This window comes from Phascolarctos cinereus, unplaced genomic scaffold (assembly GCF_003287225.1).
Source record: "Phascolarctos cinereus isolate Bilbo 61053 unplaced genomic scaffold, phaCin_HiC Scaffold_726;HRSCAF=1367, whole genome shotgun sequence".
Lineage (NCBI taxonomy): Eukaryota > Metazoa > Chordata > Mammalia > Diprotodontia > Phascolarctidae > Phascolarctos > Phascolarctos cinereus.
In genome coordinates this window covers 213,562,980-213,583,548 of record NW_027556098.1, presented here as the reverse complement: position 1 = coordinate 213,583,548, position 20,569 = coordinate 213,562,980, and the positions used below count along the sequence as shown (strand labels likewise).

General features: G+C 38.4%; 1 protein-coding gene across 1 annotated transcript in view; it reads right to left on the bottom strand.

Annotated features, from left to right (window-relative positions):
• The window catches only part of CHN1 (chimerin 1), a 278,669-nt gene that overhangs the window by 257,617 nt on the left and 483 nt on the right, over positions 1 to 20,569 (bottom strand). The gene's annotated exons all lie outside the window — the stretch shown is intronic.

The following is a 20,569-nucleotide window of genomic DNA, read 5'->3' as shown; positions in this document are numbered from 1 at the left end:
TATGACTTCTGACATGATCAAAGACAAGGGTAGATCTCGATAAATAATCTTTTAAAAAGCAATTTCAATTTTAAGAAGAAATGCTTATTTTACTCCCCACCATCACCCTGCACTCAATATACCCCCAAGCCACATTCAAGTTTGAAGAGCTTTGTTCTATGGCTAATGATAGATATTTTTCCAGAAAAAAAAGTGACATTTTATTTAAAGTAACCAGGGAAATCTTATATGCCATATATTGTTTATCTTTAGTGTTCAAACTGAATCATCATTATGGAACTGCAGCAAACATCCTTTTAACCCACGTGGCTTAGTTTTTGCTACTTTGATTGAATTATTAAATCAACGACAAATTGGTACATTAACCTCATGGTTTCAAAGTGCAAAGATAAAATGTTACTGGAATACCAAAGTTTTATTTATTGTAATTCATCTCCTGTGTGATAGAAATGACCTTAAGGGCATTTGTTGGTTTTTAACTTCTTCAAAATTAAGCTCAATAGCATGCATTCATGTTCTTTCTTCTCCTTGCCACAGAAGTGTGTATCAAAATACTCAAAAAGACATTAAGATTTTTGACAATAATCTCTTTTGTTGCTTCTGTGGTCTCACAACACTTAGGGAATTTTTAAGTTCCATATGAAATTTCCCTGCTCTTCTAGCACTGGACCAATTTTGATAAGGAATGAAGGCAATGGGTCTGTCCCCAGCTGGGCAGATAAGAAGATCCCCCTCAAAGAAAAGAATTGGAACCCCCGGGAGAGAAGCCACTGTTCCCTCCCTTCTTCCTCTGCCTTTTCCTCTCTTAATCTTGTTTTATAGCTTGAGCTCTGTGCATTTGTGAAAAGGAAGAGAGAGAGCTCCTCTGGCTGGGGAAGACGGGTAACAGCAGGGATGAAGAAATTAGGAAAAAAGGAGGGCCATCACTGTCCAAGTGGGACTGTTGGGCCATCTGTCTTAAAAATTCAGAATGACAGGTCTCTAAAGTGCAATTCTTCCAACTGGGCAGCAACTTCTGTTTCTTCCCCACCCTTTCCATTACTGTATTATTAATCCATTCACTTTCTTTCCTTGCCTATCCCTTTAGAAGCAATTTCTCCTTGAACTTCAGTTGGAAGAAAGAATTGTCAGTTAATAAAGGATAAACCTTATTTTTTTCTCTTAAGGTGTGTGGCTCTGAAGTCTTTGGTGTGACTGTAATACATTCTGGGGAGGCAAAACCCAAAAGTTTTGTTTTTATGACACTGTTTTTATGGCAGGCTGGGAAGACTTGGCCCCTTGCCCCACAAAGAGGGTGGAAAGATATTAAATGTTGACAGAAATAGCCAGTGACTAATGAATTCATAGATGTTACCTAAGCACCAAAGAAATTGTACCAACCTACATGTACATTTCTATTGGTATATGCATAAGTTTATGGATTTTTCTTACTGGGGTTGATTCATTTGTAAAGGCCCTGAGCAGCTTATTCAGTCCAGCATAAAGAAACAAACTCACTCCCAACACAGGGTGAAGAGTGGATAACTAAAGGACATTCTGAAATCATGGTCACCTCCTGGTTGATAATTTGCAGAAATTACATTTGAGGTCAGTGTCATGCATTGGCATGAGGCTAAATCTGGACTCTTCAGACATGGGTTTGACTCTAGCATTTACCACTTATGAAATCTAGGGCCAATCACTGAACCTCTAGGAACGTCAGCTTTCGTATCTGTAAGAAAGGGAGCTGTGGTTGATTAAATGATCACTAAGCTCCATGATCCTCAATGAACATACATATGTCCTCCCGTATTCTGTCTTTTGGTATCAATAAATTATAGACAGGGAAATTCCTTCAGCATGAGATTTGTGTGTCTATCACGTGACCACAGAAACTAATTCATAGAGAGACATATGCACTTACCTAAACATTTTATTTAGAACTAAGAACAGTAATAGCCATCATGGGCTGGTTTTGTCATGAAATAAAAAAATTTCCTGAAGGGAAAATTCTGCATGCAGCGTGTGATGTGTTCCATCAAGCAATTAGGTTTTTATCACGCACCCGGAAAGCAGCGTACAATCCAAACACAAGAAAAGGGATAGATGGCACAGGTCCTTAAGAAGTGCCTAAAAAATTCACAACAGCAAATTTCTTAAAACCATATTTTATATTAAATATTTGCTTTATGAATATCACATTATCTTGGTTAACCCACACCAACACATAAATATAAAGGATTAAATAGGAAGAATCTTTTTCTTTTTCTTTTCTTCTCTCCTCCTCCTACATGTTTTATGCTGGTTCATCCAACTCCTTAAGTATTAACATCTCATCCTTGACAATCTAGGAACATTCAGAAGTGAAAGGAAAAGCCAATAGCAGTCATTAAATTTTCAGTCTTTTAAAATGTCTCTCCAGAAAGAGACTGCAATTTCCAATTGAACATTATATGCATGGCAAACTTAACAGAAGCCCTTAAATCAAACTAATCCAATGAATCAACAACCCTGGGCTTTATAATTATTCCCTATGTTTATAGATACTTTCCTCTTCATTCTCCCCAGCAGAACTGAGGGCAGATTTAAGAGGTCTCTAATGGAACTCAAGAAGAGTTTACTCTCTCAAAATCACAGTAATTTTTTTTATGTTAAGCCAAGAGAAGCAAGATACTTCAGAGATAAAATCTGTATATTTTCTGTAGCTCATCACTGTTCCACAAGGTCATTTCTCTTTTTTGTTGGAATATAAAAACACATTTATGTTGTGTTCTAAGTTTTACAAAGCACTTTTTCCTCAATAGGCCCCGTTTATTATTCCTGTTTTATAGATGGGGAATCTGAGTCTCTGAAAGATTGTGGCTCAACCCTAGTCATACAGGTAGTAAGTACTAAAGCTGTTACTTGAATCCATATCTCCTCACTTCCCTTTCAGTATTCTTGCCACAATAACCCAGAGGAAAAGATGAACATCAAGGTGGTCAGCAGAACAAACATAATTTACTTAAATTTATATTTAAAATATCTACTCAATGTCACATTTAGTTGAAACACCATGAGACTGAAGAAAATGTGAAGAACAGACTACAGTTTTATTACATTATTTATAATACATCTCCCCTCCAAACTTTTCTTTCTTTTGAGGGCTCCACTATTCTTCCAATCACCCAGATTTACAATTTCAGTCATTATTAACTATTCCATCTCCCTCACCCCCAGGCCAAAACAAGTGCCATATATTTTCTGAGTCTGACTGCAGTCTAACTCTACCTTTCATCTTTCCCTTTCTCTCCATTCTTGTAGCCACCACCCTGTTTCAGGCCCTTATTACCTTTTGTCTTCAGGCCCTTATCACTTTGTTGTTGTTCAGTCATTTTTAGTCCTGTCCTACTCTTTGTGACCTCATTTGGGGTTACGTTGGCAAAGATGCTAGAGTGGTTTGCCATTTCCTTCTCCATCTCATTTTTCAGATGAGGAAACTGAGGCAAACAGGGTAAGTGAGAGAGTGCCCAGGGTCACACAGCTACTAAGTGTCTGAAGCCAGATTTGAACTCAGGAAGATGAATCTTCCAGACTCCAGGCCTGGTGCTCTATGCACTACCATCTATCTGTCCACTTTTTGTCTAGACTCAAGCAAAAACCTCCTATTTGGTCTTCTGGCTTTTAGTCTGCCCCTTCTATGATCCATCTTCTATGCAGCTGAAAAAATAATCTTACTTTTAGAGCATGAATCTAGCCAAGTAAATCTCCTCTTCAAGAATCCTCAGTTGCTCCCTATTGCCTCTTGAATAAAATAAAAATTTCTCAGGTTGGCATTTAAAGTCCTTCACAATCTGGCTCCAATCTACCATTTCTGGCTTCTTATACTCCTCCACATGCTTCCTGTTACTTGAACTTGGAACACCAGCTCAGGTGTCCTATGCTTTAGAACAGGCATGGAATTCATTAGTTCTTTGCTTCCATTTCTCTCATTATTGTGCTCTTCCTCTCAAATTATTTGTTTCTATATTATATCCTTCCACTAGACTATAAACTCCCTGAGAATGTCTTTGTTTTATCTTTATATCCCTAGCACCTAGCATAGTGCTTTCATATGTAGTAGGTGTATAATATAGTAGAGGTTAAGAGGGAGCAGCTGGGTAGTGCAGTGGATAGACCAGGCTTGAAATCAGGAAGATTCCTCTTCCTCTTCCTGAGTTCAAATCTGGCCTCAGACACTTAGTAGCTGTGTGACCCTGGGCACTCTCTCACTTACCCTGTTTGCCTCAGTTTCCTCATCTGTAAAATGAGCTGGAGAAGAAAATGGCAAACCACTCCAGTATCTTTGCCAAGAAAATTCCAAATGGTGTCACGAAGAGTTGGACATGTTTGAAACAGCTGAACACCAAAAAGGACTATACTTTCTGTAGTCATTTGTGTGGAATGTATTTTCTGTGTGAAGGGTATTTTTTCTCAATGATGACTTTAATAAGATGACTGTTAAGGTTTCTTTCAACTCAGACTCTTATTTTTTTATGGTCTATGTAAAGCTGGCAAGCCTGGAGAGGATGCAATATCTCTAATAGGAGACCAGCAGCTCTGGATGGTGGCATTATGGGTGGCTTGTAAAAAGGCAAAAAGTTTTAGAAAACAAGAACAAGAGGAGAGGAGGAGGGAGAGACCCAAGAAGAACCCTTCCTTACATTGCCACTGTCCCTGGGAAAGGTCTGTCAACCTACTTCCCTTTGGTTCTACTCACCATCCCTGTAATTTTCCAAAACAAAATATACCATCTTGGTCACCACTCCCCAAGATGCTTCTTTCTTCCATTATTAGGATATAAGCTCCTTATGAACAGGGACCATCTGGGATTTGTATTTGTATCCTCAAGCACTCTTAAGTCATGAGGGGTACCACTATCATCAGTCACCCGGGCTTGCAACCTACCCATCATGCTCAACTCCTTTCTCTTTCATGTCTCCTCTATCCAATCTGTTGCCAACTCCTGTTTATTTTACCTTGTAACATCTCTCATATACATCCCTTTTTCCTCCTGAAGCTGCCACCACTCTAATGCAGGCCCTCATCATTTCAGCCCTGGAGTATTGCAATAATGATCCAGGTTGATCTCCCTGCTTCAAGTCCCTCCCCACTGCAGTCCATCCTCCATTTAGTTATCAAATTTACCTATCCCCAGCACTAAGCCCAGTGCCTGGGACATGGCAGACACTTAATAAATTGCTTGTTGACTTAGTAAGTTCTTTTTCATTCATTCATCCATTCAGGATATGCCAATATCCAGTACCTTATGATAAGATGTACCCTGTAATATCCTACAAGCTTATGGATTCAGCTGAGGGTGGAGATCCCCTGAACACGATACTGTGTGCCTAGAACGAGGTAAGGATAGCCAGTGAATTTCTATGAGCTGAGTTTAGGAGTACCAACTGAATAAGAGTTCAGATGGCTACAAGAAGTGCAGCCTCGACATGAACCCAAGTGTGGAACTGGATGCTAGGTATATATAGAGTTGAGGCATGAGAGAGAACATGAGGGCTTGAACAGTGAATAGCTAGTAACAAATAAGTAAGGACAGTGACCCCAAAAGTCAGGATTATAAGAAGGAATCTGTTGAAAAGCAAAGAAGTAAAATGGAATCTGGAAAAAGAAAGTAAATTCTGCTTTAAAACAATTCCAAGTTACCTCTGCCCCACGTATACCTGTGGCCATATAGTTTGCACTCCCAGGATTCTCTACTCACCATTGAAAAAATAATGATAATGACAGTGATGTACAGCTTTGGGCCTGGTGGAAGGATGATCACAGAAGAGGAGAAAGGATGCATTCAACCATGGACCTCAAAATTGTGTGGGGGAATCTCCACCCTTTTGTTTCTTGAGGTGATAGCAATGGCAAGTTACTTTGGAAAAACATAAGAAACCTCCCAAGGGAATCTATTTGGGACTGCTCTGGGCATGACATTTTGTGCCATCTTGAAAGTCTCAAAACTCAGGATCTTAATCATTATTTATCCCCATTCTACTGCTCTCTACCAAACTACCTTGGCAAATCATTTAATATTTGGGAACCTCTGTCCACCTATAAAAGGTAGGCTATAATGTATCATCTTCAGCTTCCTCATAGTGATATTCTGAGTCACTTAGAAGAAAGTGCTATTATAAACACAAAGCTTGGTTATAACTGTGTTTAATGAAAAAAATTAGATTTTTTTTTACTATAGCTCCTCTTGCTTCTTACTTTCCCCAAACCATTGAACTTCACTCTTTCTCGTTCTCTTTACCTTCTCTACTAGTACCAACCTTCCTTCTGAGATTACCTTCCTTTTGCACGGTGTATATCTTGTATAAACATAGATAACTGCATGCCATTTCCCCCTTTTCTTGGTACATCCAGCATTTACACAGTTCCTGGTACATAGTGTTTAATAAATGCTTGGTGAGTGACTGACAGTATCCCAAAGTAATTATCCAGCCTCTGCTTAAAGATCCTTAGTGAGAGAGAAGCCACTATTTTCCTGAGACAACACATTCCATTATTTCTTGGCTTTTTTAATAGTATTCCCCTTCACATACACTCTACAGTGGAGCCACATTGGTCTTCAAATCAATCCTGTTCTTCAGACATGACACTCCATCTCTCATCTTCTCATCTCCATATCTTTGCACAACCTATCACCCAAGCCTGGAAGATGCTCTCCCATCACCTCTACCTCTTAGGATTTCTTTTCTTATTGAGTCATTTGTCATGACACAACTCCTTGTGTCATGTCCAACACTCTGTGACTCCATTTGGGGTTTTCTTGGCCAAGATACTGGAGTGGTTTGCCATTTCCTTCTCCAGCTCATTTTTACAGAAGAGAAACTGAGGCAAACAGGGTTAAATGAATGGCCCAGGGTCACACAGCCAGCAAGTGTCTGAGGCCAGATTAGAACTCAAGATGAGCCTTTCTGATTCCAAGCCAGTGCTCTAGCCACTGTACCACCTAGCTGCTCTTTAGAATCTCTAGTCTTCATCAAAGCTCAGCTCAAGGATCACCTTCTAAATGAGGCCTTTCCTGATCCCCTGCTCTCCTAGCTGCTAGTGACTTCTCCTGCAAAAAATAAATAAATAAATAAATAAATAAATAAAATATATATATCTTATATTAACACATTGCTGTTCATATATATGCATGTATGTTTTTCTCTCCTAATAGAATGCAAGTTACTCAACAGCAGAAACTGGGCGGGGGGGGGGTTGTCCTTTTATTATTAGAACTTAGCACCATGTCTGACACAGTCACTTTCAACAAATAGCCAGTCAGGGGCAGCTAGGTGGTACAGTGCAGAGAGTACCAGCCCTGGAGTCAAAAGGACCTGAGTTCAAATTTGGCCTCAGACACTTACCAGCTGTGTGACCCTGGGCAAGTCACTTAACCTGGACTGCCTCCTAAGAAAAAAACAGTTATTCTTGGACTGATTGCACAGCTTTAATTCTTTCTATGTTTCTTTATAATCAGCTGAAATGAACTTCAGGTAGATTCTACCCACTGCCTTCTGGAGACAGGTAGAACAAGTCTAGTTCAGTCATAAAAATAACTGCTTGCTTCTTAATGAATATTATAACCATAAGCCCTATTAATAATGGGTATTTCAATATCTGGGAACTATATATACATATATATCTATATATATACATACATATTTCATTTAGAAAGCATTGTTGTGTTTAATTTATTAAATTACTTGTTGGAAGATCAAGAAAACTACCTCAGGGACTTCCTTACTCAAAACTAGTTGTCCAATAATGAATACATTTTTGATATTAACCTGCATCTTGCAATGAAGTTTCTTATGCAAAATCAGCAAGCAAGTAAATTCTAAAAATGTGTGTGTGTGTATACACACACACACACACATACACACACACATACATACATATATATATACATACCCATATTATATATCCAGGCTTATTTGAGGGACTTTGAGGGAAGTAAAATGATACTACATATGAGTTTTAGTGAAAATATTTGTCTGGTATAGTGGATAGAGAGCTGTTTCAAATCACAAAAACCTGGGTTTGAGTTCTGCCTCTGACCTATACCATGTGACCTTCAGTGATTGATTTAACTTCAAGTGCCCTTGGCAATAATCTAAAATTATAGCATGGTTCTTGATGGGCATTGATGGAGAGAGTTTCCTCACCCAAGGCTAAGCCAAAAAAAAAATCTGTCTTGTTAATATGCTAGAATTATGAAATTCTAGAATTTTGGAAATCCTATGGTTCAGTTCTCTTTTAAACTATACAACAGTTTCCTCCAATTTATTAGCTAAATGATTTATCTTGTTTCTAGAGAAAAATAGTCTCTCTGGCTTTGCAAAACATACATGCATGCCACTTTGTTGTATGGGTAGAAAACTTTCAGATTTCAGCTTTTTTGCCAACCTGGGGCTAGTTGCAGTCCCATGTAGCTCATAAATCTTTTTTCTCTCTTCACCCAGAAATCAGAGACCTTTCAAAGGCAATGTGATTTACTGGGAAGAGCATTGGACTGTTAGTATCAGAGACTTCTCTTCTGGCTGTGACTTCAAAGAAGATATCAGTTCATAAAAGCTAATTGAAGCTCACTGATTAAAGGGAAGTGGGTTGCTAATTATTACTGGCTGATGGTGGTGGGGACACGCCAAAATGGGGGCTTAATCCAATGGCGTTAGTGAAGAGATACTCCATCTTCTCATGGGCATCCCTTGAAACCTGAGGGGGGAGATCTAGCCAGCCTCACTCTGGAAGAGTAAGATCTGAGTAAGTGCTATATGTGCTGTGTCATTCACCGGCTTTATGGCATTAGGTAAGGCATGGCCTCTGGGAACCTTACTTTCCTCATCTGTGAAACGAGGTAGCTAGACTAGATGATCTCTAGGAACCCTTCCTACTTTGAGACTGTATGATTCTATACCTTTCTCCTCTAGGTTGGAATGGCCTCCTAAAGGATAATTAATTGTTTGCCTTGTGATCTGTGAATCATGTACAGTGTGAAGGGAGGAAGGGTGTAATATTGACTTGCTGTTCATGGACCAAAGAGTCATAGATTTAGAGCTAGAAGGGTCCTTAGAGGTCATCTAGTCCAGCTCTTCCATTTTACAGATGAGTAAACTGAGGTCAAGTGACTAAGTGAGTCACTCAAGGCCACACAGCTAGAGGCAAAGCTTAAATTGAAACCCAGATCCTTTGATTCCAAACCTAGGTCTCTTTTACATCACTACTTAGTAGCCTATACTAAGACTTAACCTTTTCATCCCCAGCATTCCCACCAGAGTTGCCTCCATTCCCTACTATGTCTAGTCCAGCTATGCTTCACTTCAAACCATGGCCACCTGCTTACTAGCTGTCAGGACTCTGTTCTCAGATGGCTGCAAAACCTTGGGGGGAAAGAGCTATTTAAGGTGGAAATAGCCAGGATTCTACCCATTAATCTACCTATGTCTCAAAATCAAACATCAGCTGAATTCCAAATGAGGAACTGTCTTAGGATTCTACTCCTGAGGGAATTAGTATTAGCTGCCTCAAATTCATGAAAATAGGAGGGCTCAATCCCAACTTGCCCCTAATAGAACCACTCAACAATGATATCTCCCTGGACTGTGGTTAAGCAGACCATTAACCAGTGCCTGCCAGGGTCTGAGGGCACATTCTGGCTGGCCCTGAGGTGACAGGTCCACTTATGCAATGTCCATTCTCCCCCAGGTCCCACTTGCACTACTGAACCCCTCCCTGTCCAATAAGTCAAAAATACCCATTAAATTCCTGTTTGGGGCAAGGGAAGAAGAAAGAGTATGTTGCTACTCTTGCATGTCCATATGTTTTTTATTTGTAATTACAATGAAACATGTAGTCTTTGAGACCTTCCTAACTTCTTCCCATCTTCTAGGTCTAAGCTTCACTGTTTGATTTTCTATTCTCTCAGGGCTCTGTTCTTCACTAGTTAATACAATAAGCTAATGATGATGGGCTCTGTAGTTAATGTGTCACCTATCACAGATAAAAACATTTGTATTTTAATGGAGTCTTTCTGGAAGTAATATCTTAACTCAAAGTAGAGGCTGTGGTCAGTAGGAATTTCACCATTGGAAAGACCTACAGACAAACTTCTGGCCAAGATGGATGCTTGAATAGGAGGCACACTGCCCAACTCTATATGCCTAATCTAGCAAAATCCCGATGTTCACACCAGTCCGAATGATAATGTTCATGAAATCCAATGAGAAACTACAGAAAGTGACTTCTTCCACCCCAGAACTGGGCCAGCCAGTCAGAAGAGATTGCCAGTAAAGCCAGCACAAAACAGATTAGCCTCTCAGCATGACCAGACACATGCAGCCTGCAAGTTTCTGTGTCCAGACATCCCTAAGGAAGCCCCAGCGTGCTCAGAAAACTTTGAGGCAGGGACCTTGGAAGTCCAGAGGAGTGTGGCAGAGCAGGCAGCAACCAAGTACAGCACCGCAGTGCTCATGTCTGAAAAACCTTGACCCAGGCACTCAAAGGTCCTTAACATTTTGTTCTAATATGTCAGAGGACCCTGAAGATCTAGTACTCTGACTCTCCAAGATGCAGAGGGCCCTAATCCCAGAAAGTGGAGGCCAATACAAGAAGTTTGCCCTCCCCAACCAAAAGTGCAGTAGGGGACACAGTCTGACCCTGACATAAAATCCAGCAATTGAACCTGGAGAGACAACTAAATTAAAGAAAATACCAACCAGTATAAAAAATTATTGAAGATCCAGAGATACCAAAAAAAGGAGAGAGTAACTCTAAAAACCTGAAACAAAAACTTAAAAGGTTTTCCACTTACATGAATACCTAGAAGAAATATGAGGCAAGAGATTAAAAGAATAAAATTAAAGCTCTGGAGGGAAGATTTAAAGGAGAGTAAATAGCTTAGAAGAGAAGGTGGCAAGTCTTATGCAAATAACAGATTCGTTGAAAACCAAACACAAATCAATGATTCCATAAGACATTAAATAATATTGGAACAAAATCAAGGTTTTTTAAAATAGGAAAAAATGCAAAGTATCTGATAGAAAAACAAATGAACTAGAAAACAAGTAAAAGAGAGATAATTTAAGAATCATCGAACTCCTTGAAAACCATGATTCTATTTTTTAAAAAATCTGGACACTAGATTTCAAGAAATAATAAATGAAAACTGCTCAGCTCTTGAGAACAAGAAGGCAAAATGAAGATATAAAGAATAACCTCCTGAAATAAACCTGAAAAGGAAATGTCCCAGGAATGTCAATAGCCAAAATCCAGCACCCTCACATCAAAGAAAAAAATACCACAAGCTTCTAGAAAGAAGCAATTCAAGTAATTAGTAAAAAAACAAAACAAAAAAAAAAAACAGAGCCAAGATCACGCTTTCGTGGTAGCTTCGACTATAAATGAGAGGAGCTCTTGGAATACAATATTCCAAAAGGCAAAAGATATAGACTTACAATAAAGAATAAATTACCCTGCAAATCTAAGTCAAATCCTACAGGGGAAAAAATGAATCTTTGTTGCAATAGAAGACTTTCAAACATTTCCGATAAAAAGACCAGAACTGAGTAGGCACTTTGAAATGCAAACAGACAAGTCAAGGGAAACCTAGAAAGGTAAAGTTTTCTTGAATAATTGGAAGGTGCTGTATGATGATGTACTGATAATATTCTGTTGGGGAGAAGAAACAGGCACCATTTGAGAATCTTAATGTTTTCAACGTGTACTGAGGGAGTTAAAAAGGAAAAATAGAGGAGGACCAGAAGTGCACTAGCTCTATTCTGAGGGTTTTAAGAGGGGAAGAATAAGGGAGGATAAAAGGAAAACGGTCATATAGAAAGGAGGAAGAAGGAAGTAGAATTTGCCATTTCTCATCACTGAGGTATATAAGAACATATAAACACTAAGGAAGCAGTGGGGGAAGCAGGGATCAAGTGAAACTCACATTTATTTTAAAGGGACAAGGCAAGGGATCAACATACACATACACACACATTTTGGTGTAGAAGTATCAAATTCAATAAGCAACAATGATGGGGATTAAAGGGTAGGATAATTTTGAGGAAGGCCATCAAAACATGGTTTTTAAATATACTGGAAAGGACATAAGGAAGTTCAAAAGTAAATACATAAGAGCAGGACAGTTTTAAAAGTAACATGTGGAATTTGTTGTGTACTTTTTACTTTTTTTGTTTTGGTTAGGCAAATGGGTTAAGTGACTTGCCCAGGGTCACACAGCTAGTAAGGGTTATGTGTCTGAGGGCGCCGCATTTGAACTCAGGTCCTACTGAATCCAGGGCCGGTGCTCTATCCACTGTGCCACCTAGCTGCCCCTTGTTATGTACTTTTAAAAAAAGTAAATGGTATGAATTAGATTCACAGTTTCATGGAGAATCCTCTTTTTGTGTTTCACTCGGTATGTGTTAAATGCTCCTTTCTTGGTGTTCAAGTTCTCAAAAATAAAAATATTTTTAAAAAGATCTATAGGGAAATAGATTGGGTGAGATACATAGCATAGCATAGACAATGAACTACTCTGATTATCTGTTAGTCTGCTGCTACTTCTGTATCTAAAATCAGCTCCTTCAAGGCATACCCACTTCTATGATGGGAATGGGTGTAAAATAATACAGAGTATCTGGGAAAGTGCTGGAGGAATATGCTGTTAATAGGAATGAGGAAGTTGAAAAGCAATGTCAGCCTCAGTAATATGATGATGAGCTTGGCTTTCAACACATTAGGTTTCAGGACATCCCCTAATGTTTTTCTGTCTACCCTTGGGATTTTTTGCTTATTTTAGCATGGAAAGAAGACAAAAAAAATAGGAAAGATCTGCAATTTCAACATCATGGGTAAATTCTGGTATGGGAACTCTACCAACAGATACCAACTGTAGGTATTAATCTAGGTATCGTAGAAGGTAAATCTTAAATTGTTACCTAAGGCACTAAAAGGTTAAGTGACTTGCCCAAGACCACTGGCTATTAAGACTCAAAGGTGGGATCTGATCAGATTTTCCTGACTCCTGGCATTACTCTTTCCCCTGTGCCAAGGGAATGCTTATAGAAAGTATATTCTACTAAAATTAAAAAAAAAGCAAATGAAAAGGGAAAGGAACTTTCCATGTAGCTTGATCAAAAACAATGGATAAAATGGCCTAGTGCCATACCTTTTCCCACTTCTTTAAATAGCTACAGATTCTTATATATTTCTATTCTTTCTCATTCTTCCACAAATCCCTCAACTCCAAGCATAAACTTTTTTTTTCTAGGAATTACTTGTTTAGCTCATTAAAAAAAAATAAAACTAACCCCAAACATTCAAAACACATGGATGCATTTACCACCAATCTTTTTCTTATGTAAAGCAGCCTGCAAACCATACAGTACTATATAAATGCTAGTTGTTGTTTTATCATTATTGTTTTATTGTTCCATATTCTCCTTCACCCCAATGGGTCACACACAAATCTTAAGGAAAAAAAATGTTTACTAGCTATAAAACAGATCTTCAAAAATCAGCTGTTTCACAAATATACATAAATTAATAAGATGCAAGTTTCATTTTCTTTCAATTGTATGGCTTAAAAAATTAAGGAACTAATTCTTTTAATTAAACAAAATGAGTAAATTTTATTTAGAATTGTATTAATTTAAAAAAAATTTTTTAAAGCCCAAGATGGTTTTGTAAATCCAAAATGCAGTTTGGTTTACATACTGATGGTTTGGGGATTGTTTTGTTTTAGTGATCTCTTCATAGTCCTTCCTGGGAGTCTAATCTCAAGAAATACCAAAATATATGAATGTCATTTTAGCATGTGTCAAACGAGAGTAAAATAGAAGTGGAATGCTTTGTGTAATCTTATCACAAATGGGTGCTTCACTTCAATAGTGTCATTCCAGATTCACATAACAAACTATGTCTAATACTTTGGTCACATGACAAGAAGACAGAACTCATTGAAAAAGACTCTGATGGTGGGAAAGATTAAAGGCAAAAGGAGAAGGGGATGGAAGAGGGTAAAATGGCTACACAGTGTCATAGAAGCAAAGAAAGTGAACTTGGACAGACTTTGAGTGATAGTGAAGGATAGAAGGGCCTGGTGTGCCATGGTCCATGGGGTCACAGAGTCAAACATAATTGATTGTTTCAACAATACCATCATCATCATTATCAACAACAACAACAACAACAACAACGATATAGTTTATCTTTGGACTAACTTAAGAGAGAAAATCCTTATGGGGTGGGAGGTGCATAGGCATCTTTTCTTCCACATTCCAGGATTAGGCATTTATTATGTGTGTACCTGGGTATGGCTAAAAAAAAGGCTGAAGCAACTTCCATCCTGTGTATACATAGTTATCAATTCTACTAACTATAATACTTATATTTCACTTAAATAATGTCAGCTCTCCACAAAGTAATGGCACATATTTTAAAACCAAATTAGTAACTAGTCCACAATTAGGGTCAGGATTGGAGGAGTGTTTAACAAGCATGGTGACTAACTGGTACCCAGGAGAGAACAGCCTGGCAGGTGTGACCACAGCTGGAATGAGATAGTACAGTGAGAGAAGCCAGCTGTTGACAAAATGGAAAGGAAGAGAAAGGGAATAAGTATCCTTTTTCTTAGTCACATTCACAACAACCCTAACCTTGTCTGGAGGGCACAAGTTGATTTATAGTATTAACAAGGCTTTGCACAAAAGGCTAGAAGAGAGAAAAAATATTGAGGAAGACAATTTTTAAAAATGATATCCTTTTGACTACCCCACTACCCAGTACCCCAAATGATTTCTCATGTGAATTTGTGGTCTTCCCTCTGACCTTCTCATTATTCTATATATTTCTGTTTTGCAGAAATATCTGGGTCTTTATGATTAAAAACTTCCCCTACATACTAATTATGAGCTCATCCTCTTGGTAAATTAATATTTCTTTGTGTGGAAGGAGAGCCTAATTAGCTGCATTCTCAATGAGAAGCTGTGGGTTCACATTTTGATCCAGGCTTTGGGTAACCCATCTTTAATCCTGACACTACAGTTCATTACTACTAGCAATGTATAAGCTTTTAGTGAGATACTAAAAGGGATCATTTGTGTGTTCCACTGCAGTGGCAATTTAGATAGAAGGAAAACACCCAAAAGAATGATAGCAATGCCTACGAGCAAAATTGGCTTCCAAATCAATTGTTTTTTCTTTGTATCTCTCTAGTTAAACGCTGCACCATTCAATTCATTTCAATTCAATTCTGTTCACATTTATTTAGGGCCTATTATGTTCTAGTCATTGTGTTACTCATTGGAAATACAAAAACAGAAAATAAAAGAGTCCCTGTCATTTTCTTGGTTTTCACTTACCTTTTCATGTTCACAGTGAGATCTGGTAAAGAAATGGGCAAATAAGAGACCTAGGGACTGGCTAGGCCAGGGGTGGGAACCTGCAGCCTCAAGGCCACATGTGGCCCTCTAGGTCTTCAAGTGCTGCCCTTTGACTGAATCCAAACTTTGAAGCCACACTTGAGGACCTATAGGGCCACATGTGGCCTCGAGGCCGAAGGTTTCCTATCCTGGGAGGCAAAGAACAATATATTTGATACTCCACATTTAGCATGTATTTTTAATTTTTTGAAGCATTTTCACATCTATCATCTTCAGCCATCCCTATAAAACCCCTTCAAGCAAGTAAAAGCAAGCATAATAAATACCTTTTTACCAGTGAGACAATTGAGACCAAAAAAGGTAAAGTAACTCCATAGAGAGCTCTGTCAGGAGACTTGGATTCTATTCCTAGCCCTCCCTCACTACAAGTAAGCTGTGTGATAATATCAGAGCCAGAACGGTACCCTGTCCACTATACCAGATGGCCTCATTTAATTCCATTTTCTTCTTTTCTAACACCTATTGTCAGGCAAAACATATTACTTGATGAGGATTCTTCCTACAAAGGCTTTTGGTTAAGTAGAGTCTATTCAAAATAGAAATGGGATGTTTCTTTTTAAAACAAAATTAAACTTTGGAAAAGATGTCCAGGAAACTAGGAAGTTTCACAAATGGTTCACAAAGAACATACCCTATCCACTGAACTGAGCTAAAAGCTGCATATGGATAGCGATGCTTGTATTTTAGAGTTGGTCCAGCAGATTAACATTGGTGCTGACAGAGTTTCTGATGGTAGTGGAAAGGATTAAGCCATCAGATCAAGTCTGACACATGATGGGATCAGTAAACATCTAGGTGAGAGTGGGTTCTGAGGGAAAATAAAATAAGATTGAGGGTGTGGCAAGATGGGAACAGGGCTGCCTTCTGTCCCCAACTGAATCGGATCTTAGTTTCAAAGTCAAATACTTGGGGCAGGCAGCAGAAACAAGATACCCCATACAACTAGGTGGCAGTATAATCCAGCAGGAAAAAAAAATAAGGGTTTTAACTATTAATGGTCAAATATACCTCCCTTTTCTCAGCATAGGTCCTGGCACCTAGGAGGGCACAATGTTGCCTACACTGTCAGAGGAGGTCACTCACTACACTGGTTATTTTTACTTAACTGTTATCTCTTAGTTATAAAGGGAGGTTCAGTTGGAAGGAGGAAAATATAAGTGATTGTGACATAAAAACCAAAAACATGAATAAGACATTTTTTAAAAGAGATGGAAATTTGACTCCCAGTCCTGCTACTAACTAGCTGTTTGACCTTGGACAAGTGACTTCACTCCTCTTGGTCTTAGTTCTCTCATCTGTGAAATGGGAGAGTGGAGTTCATAATGTCCGGATCTGAAAATAATGTATATCAAAACTCTGAAACCCTCACCCGGCAGGATTCTCTGGCATCTAACCCAGCTAGTTTAGTGACCATTCAAGGAGCCCACTGAGGCAGATTTAAAATGTTCTAAAGTGACCTTGGGCAAGTCACTTAATCCTGTCTGCCTCAGTGTTCCCATCTGTAAAATGAGCTAGAGGAAATGGCAAACCACTCCAAGTATCTTTGCCAAGAAAGCCCCAAATGAGGTAATAAAGAGTCAGATACCACTGAAAGTAACTGAATAACAACAAAAGTAGAAGACCTCTGTAGGTTCATTCCACCTCTACATATAGCATAGATTCATTTGCTGGCTGAATTATAACATCGAAGCCTGTGTGGAAGCCATACATTTAATTTTGTACTACTTGTTCTGAAAAGGACTTCAGACAGATAACTGGAATTCTGGGAAGTACTTTTTTTTCCTAACTCACTGATGTTAAAAATCATCCATCCACACATTTAGGTAATTTGGAATCTAAGAGACTTTAAAAGTTGTAGAAAAATAGATATACTTGGCTATTTCTCCAGAACTTTGAAAAGACACGCATTTTTGTGCATTCTAAGCAAGAAAAAGTTAGCATGGTTAAGTAGCTCTAGTGCTGGATGTGGAAGTAGGAACACCTACTTCCAAAGGCCAGTTTCTGTGGTTTACTAGTTGCATGAACCTGGTCAAGTCACTTAGCCTCTTTCGGCCTTAGCCAATTCCCTGTGACTTAGCAACCTTAAGTTGCTAACTTAAAAGATCTATGTGATTTATTGACAATTTATACTTATATAGCTCTTTCCACTCAGGTGCTCACATAACTTTATCCAGCTGATTATCACACAGTCCCTTGGTAGTCTGGTACAGAAGAAAGCCAACTCTTTGGGGGGTTAGAAGACTTGAGTGAAAGTCCCAATTCAAGCACTAACTAGCTAAGTGATTGAATAATAGAATGTTGGAGTAGGAAGGGGCCTCAGAGTGCATCTAATCCAACCCATACCTGAACAAGAATTCCTGGTATAACATACTTGACAAATGGGAGTCCAGCCTTTGTTAAAGATCTCCCTCTAGTGAAAATGAATCTAGTCATTCCTTGGGAATCACTTCCATTTTTTGATAGCTGGAAATTTTTAGGGATTTTTTTCTTTCCATCTAGCACCCATGTGCCTCTGTGCCACTTCCTCTCCCTGTGGCTGGTTCTGCCCTCTGGGGCTTAGCATAACAACTCTAGGTGTGATCTCTCTTCCACATGACAGCTTTTCAAATACTTGAAGATGGTTATCATTCTCCCTTCCTCCTAATTCTCCTTTCCAGTCTATTGTTGTTCAGTGGTGTCCAATTCTTTGTGAGCCCGTTTGGGGTTTTCTTGACAAAGATACTGGAGTGGTTTGCCATTTACTTCTCCAGCTCATTTTACAGATGAGGAAACTGAGGCAAAAAAATGGTTAAGTGACTTGCCCTGGGTCATACAGCTTAGTACATATATGAGGCCAGATTTGAACTCAGGAAAATGAGTCTTCTTGACTGCAAGCCCAGTGCTCTATCCACTTCACCACCTCGCTGCCCCCTTTCCAATCTAAACCTCTCCAATTCTTTCAACCAATCCTTACATGCTATAATCTTGAGAACTTTCACTATCCTAATTGCCTTCCTCTAGGTATTCATAGAATCATAAATTTAGGACTGAAAAGAACCATGAAGCCTCTAGTTTAACAATGACTTTCCCAAAACATGGCAAGAGCAGAATTTAGTAGAACTATCATCTCCCTTGGTGCTGTTTGGGACAGAATGCTGGGCCTACAGTCAGGAAGCCCATGAGTTCAAATCCAGTTTCATATACTTACTAGGTGTGTGACCCTGGGCAAGTCCCTTAACTTCTTTTTGCCTCATTTTCTTCAACTGTAAAATAGGGATAATAATAGCTCCTGCCTCTCAGGGTTATGAGAATAAACTCAGATATTATTTGTAAAAACACTTAGCATAGTGCCTGGAATACTGACACTTAACAAATACTTGTTTCTTTCCTTCCTAGTCTTGGACACTGCTTATCAATGCAGCTTTTGAGACCTCAGGCAAGTTACTTTGATCTGGGTCTGTTTCTTCATCTGAACAGTGAGGTGTTTGGACCAGATGATTCCTATAGTTCTTTTCAGCTCTAAAACACTATGTTGGTAAACACTGGTATTATTATCTTCACTATAAAGACACAAGATACACAAGAGTTAAGCAATTTCTTTTCAGCTCTAAAATGCTACATTGGTAAATACTAGTATTATTATCTTCACTATAAAGACACAAGATACACAAGAGTTAAATAATTTTGTAGATGGCCAACAAGTGGATCTGTAGTAAAGACAAAACAAAATCCATTTTCTATTGCATCTTTTAGAAGAACATTCTTCTTTCTTGAAAAGATTTTAAGCTATGGCAATTTTGATGCTATAGCCTTCCTAATCTTTTATGTATCATTTTAAAACACTCTATATATCCACATGTAACTTGCAATATTCTTGAGGAAAAGCTCACCTATATTTGGCTTGCCTTACCAAAGACAGAAACAAACATATCTTTAGGAACTAAAATGAAATTTTGTTGAAATCTGGTGTTGAAACTAAATTAGTCTCTACCAGACTTCACTTTGGATAGCATCTTGTCACTACAGAATATAGATAAATAATCTCTTCTATGAGAAAATATTAATGAACCAAAATGATAATTTTTAAAAACTTTTTATTTTAAAAAGCACATGGTTGAATTACTGAAATGTTCCTTTGTAGTAAACTTATTTTTAAATGAGTTGCTAAGGTTTGTATACAGAATGAATATCTTTCCATCAAGATAAATCAGCAAAAAGCATCTTTGGAAAATGCCAACTTAAAAGGCTTCTTCTAAATGGTCTGCAATTTAAATTATGGACATGATTTTTATTTCACTTTGGACTATCTGCATGAAAACATCCCAGAATGGATGACTATAACTCAACTTAACAGGAGACCTAGTATCATCTGTAACTTAGTAACATATCTCTCAGATATTCATAACAGTGTCTCTTACTATCTGAAAAACTGTAAGTCAGATTTTTCTAAGTTAATTATTTTAAATTCACCAGCGGAGGTCACTATTGTAATCCTATGGGAAATTATTTTATAAGGAGAACAAGCACTCCCTAGTTTTTTGTTTTTTGTTTTTTTAATCAGGATTTTCACGTGTTGAATTATGGAAAAGTGAGGTATGCATGTAGCATACTGTAGTGGATGTATTAAAAAAGGAACCTATTCTTACAGTTTTCAATGTTGTTTCTTTCAAATCCATCCATTGCAGACTCTTAGACAAGACACCTGATAGCACCGAGCGATTTTTGTAGTAATGTAATTACATCATAGAAATAACATTTCTTTCTTTCCATACTTCTGAGCAAAGATAGCCTCCAGAGACTCGGAGAATCATTTTTCATTGACCAACTTTCTCCTGCCTATTCATGTAGAGTGCCGATTTTTACAGATTTTTCAAAATCCAAATAATTTTAAACTAGTTACTGCTGCTTATGAAAGAACCTAGAAATCAAAACAATCAGACACTCCCCCCGCCCCCTTCCACTCACACAGAGAGACACACGTACACAACCCACAACCCCCGACCCGACAGGAAGCAACACATGCATCTGGCAATCCTAGGGAAGTTTGGAGGAACAGACAGCTTGTTAGAATAAATAAACTTCCCGGCGGGTTTTTATTTTATCGACTTGCGGGAAAAGCAGCTTTCGAAAACCACTGGCTAACTTCGGTC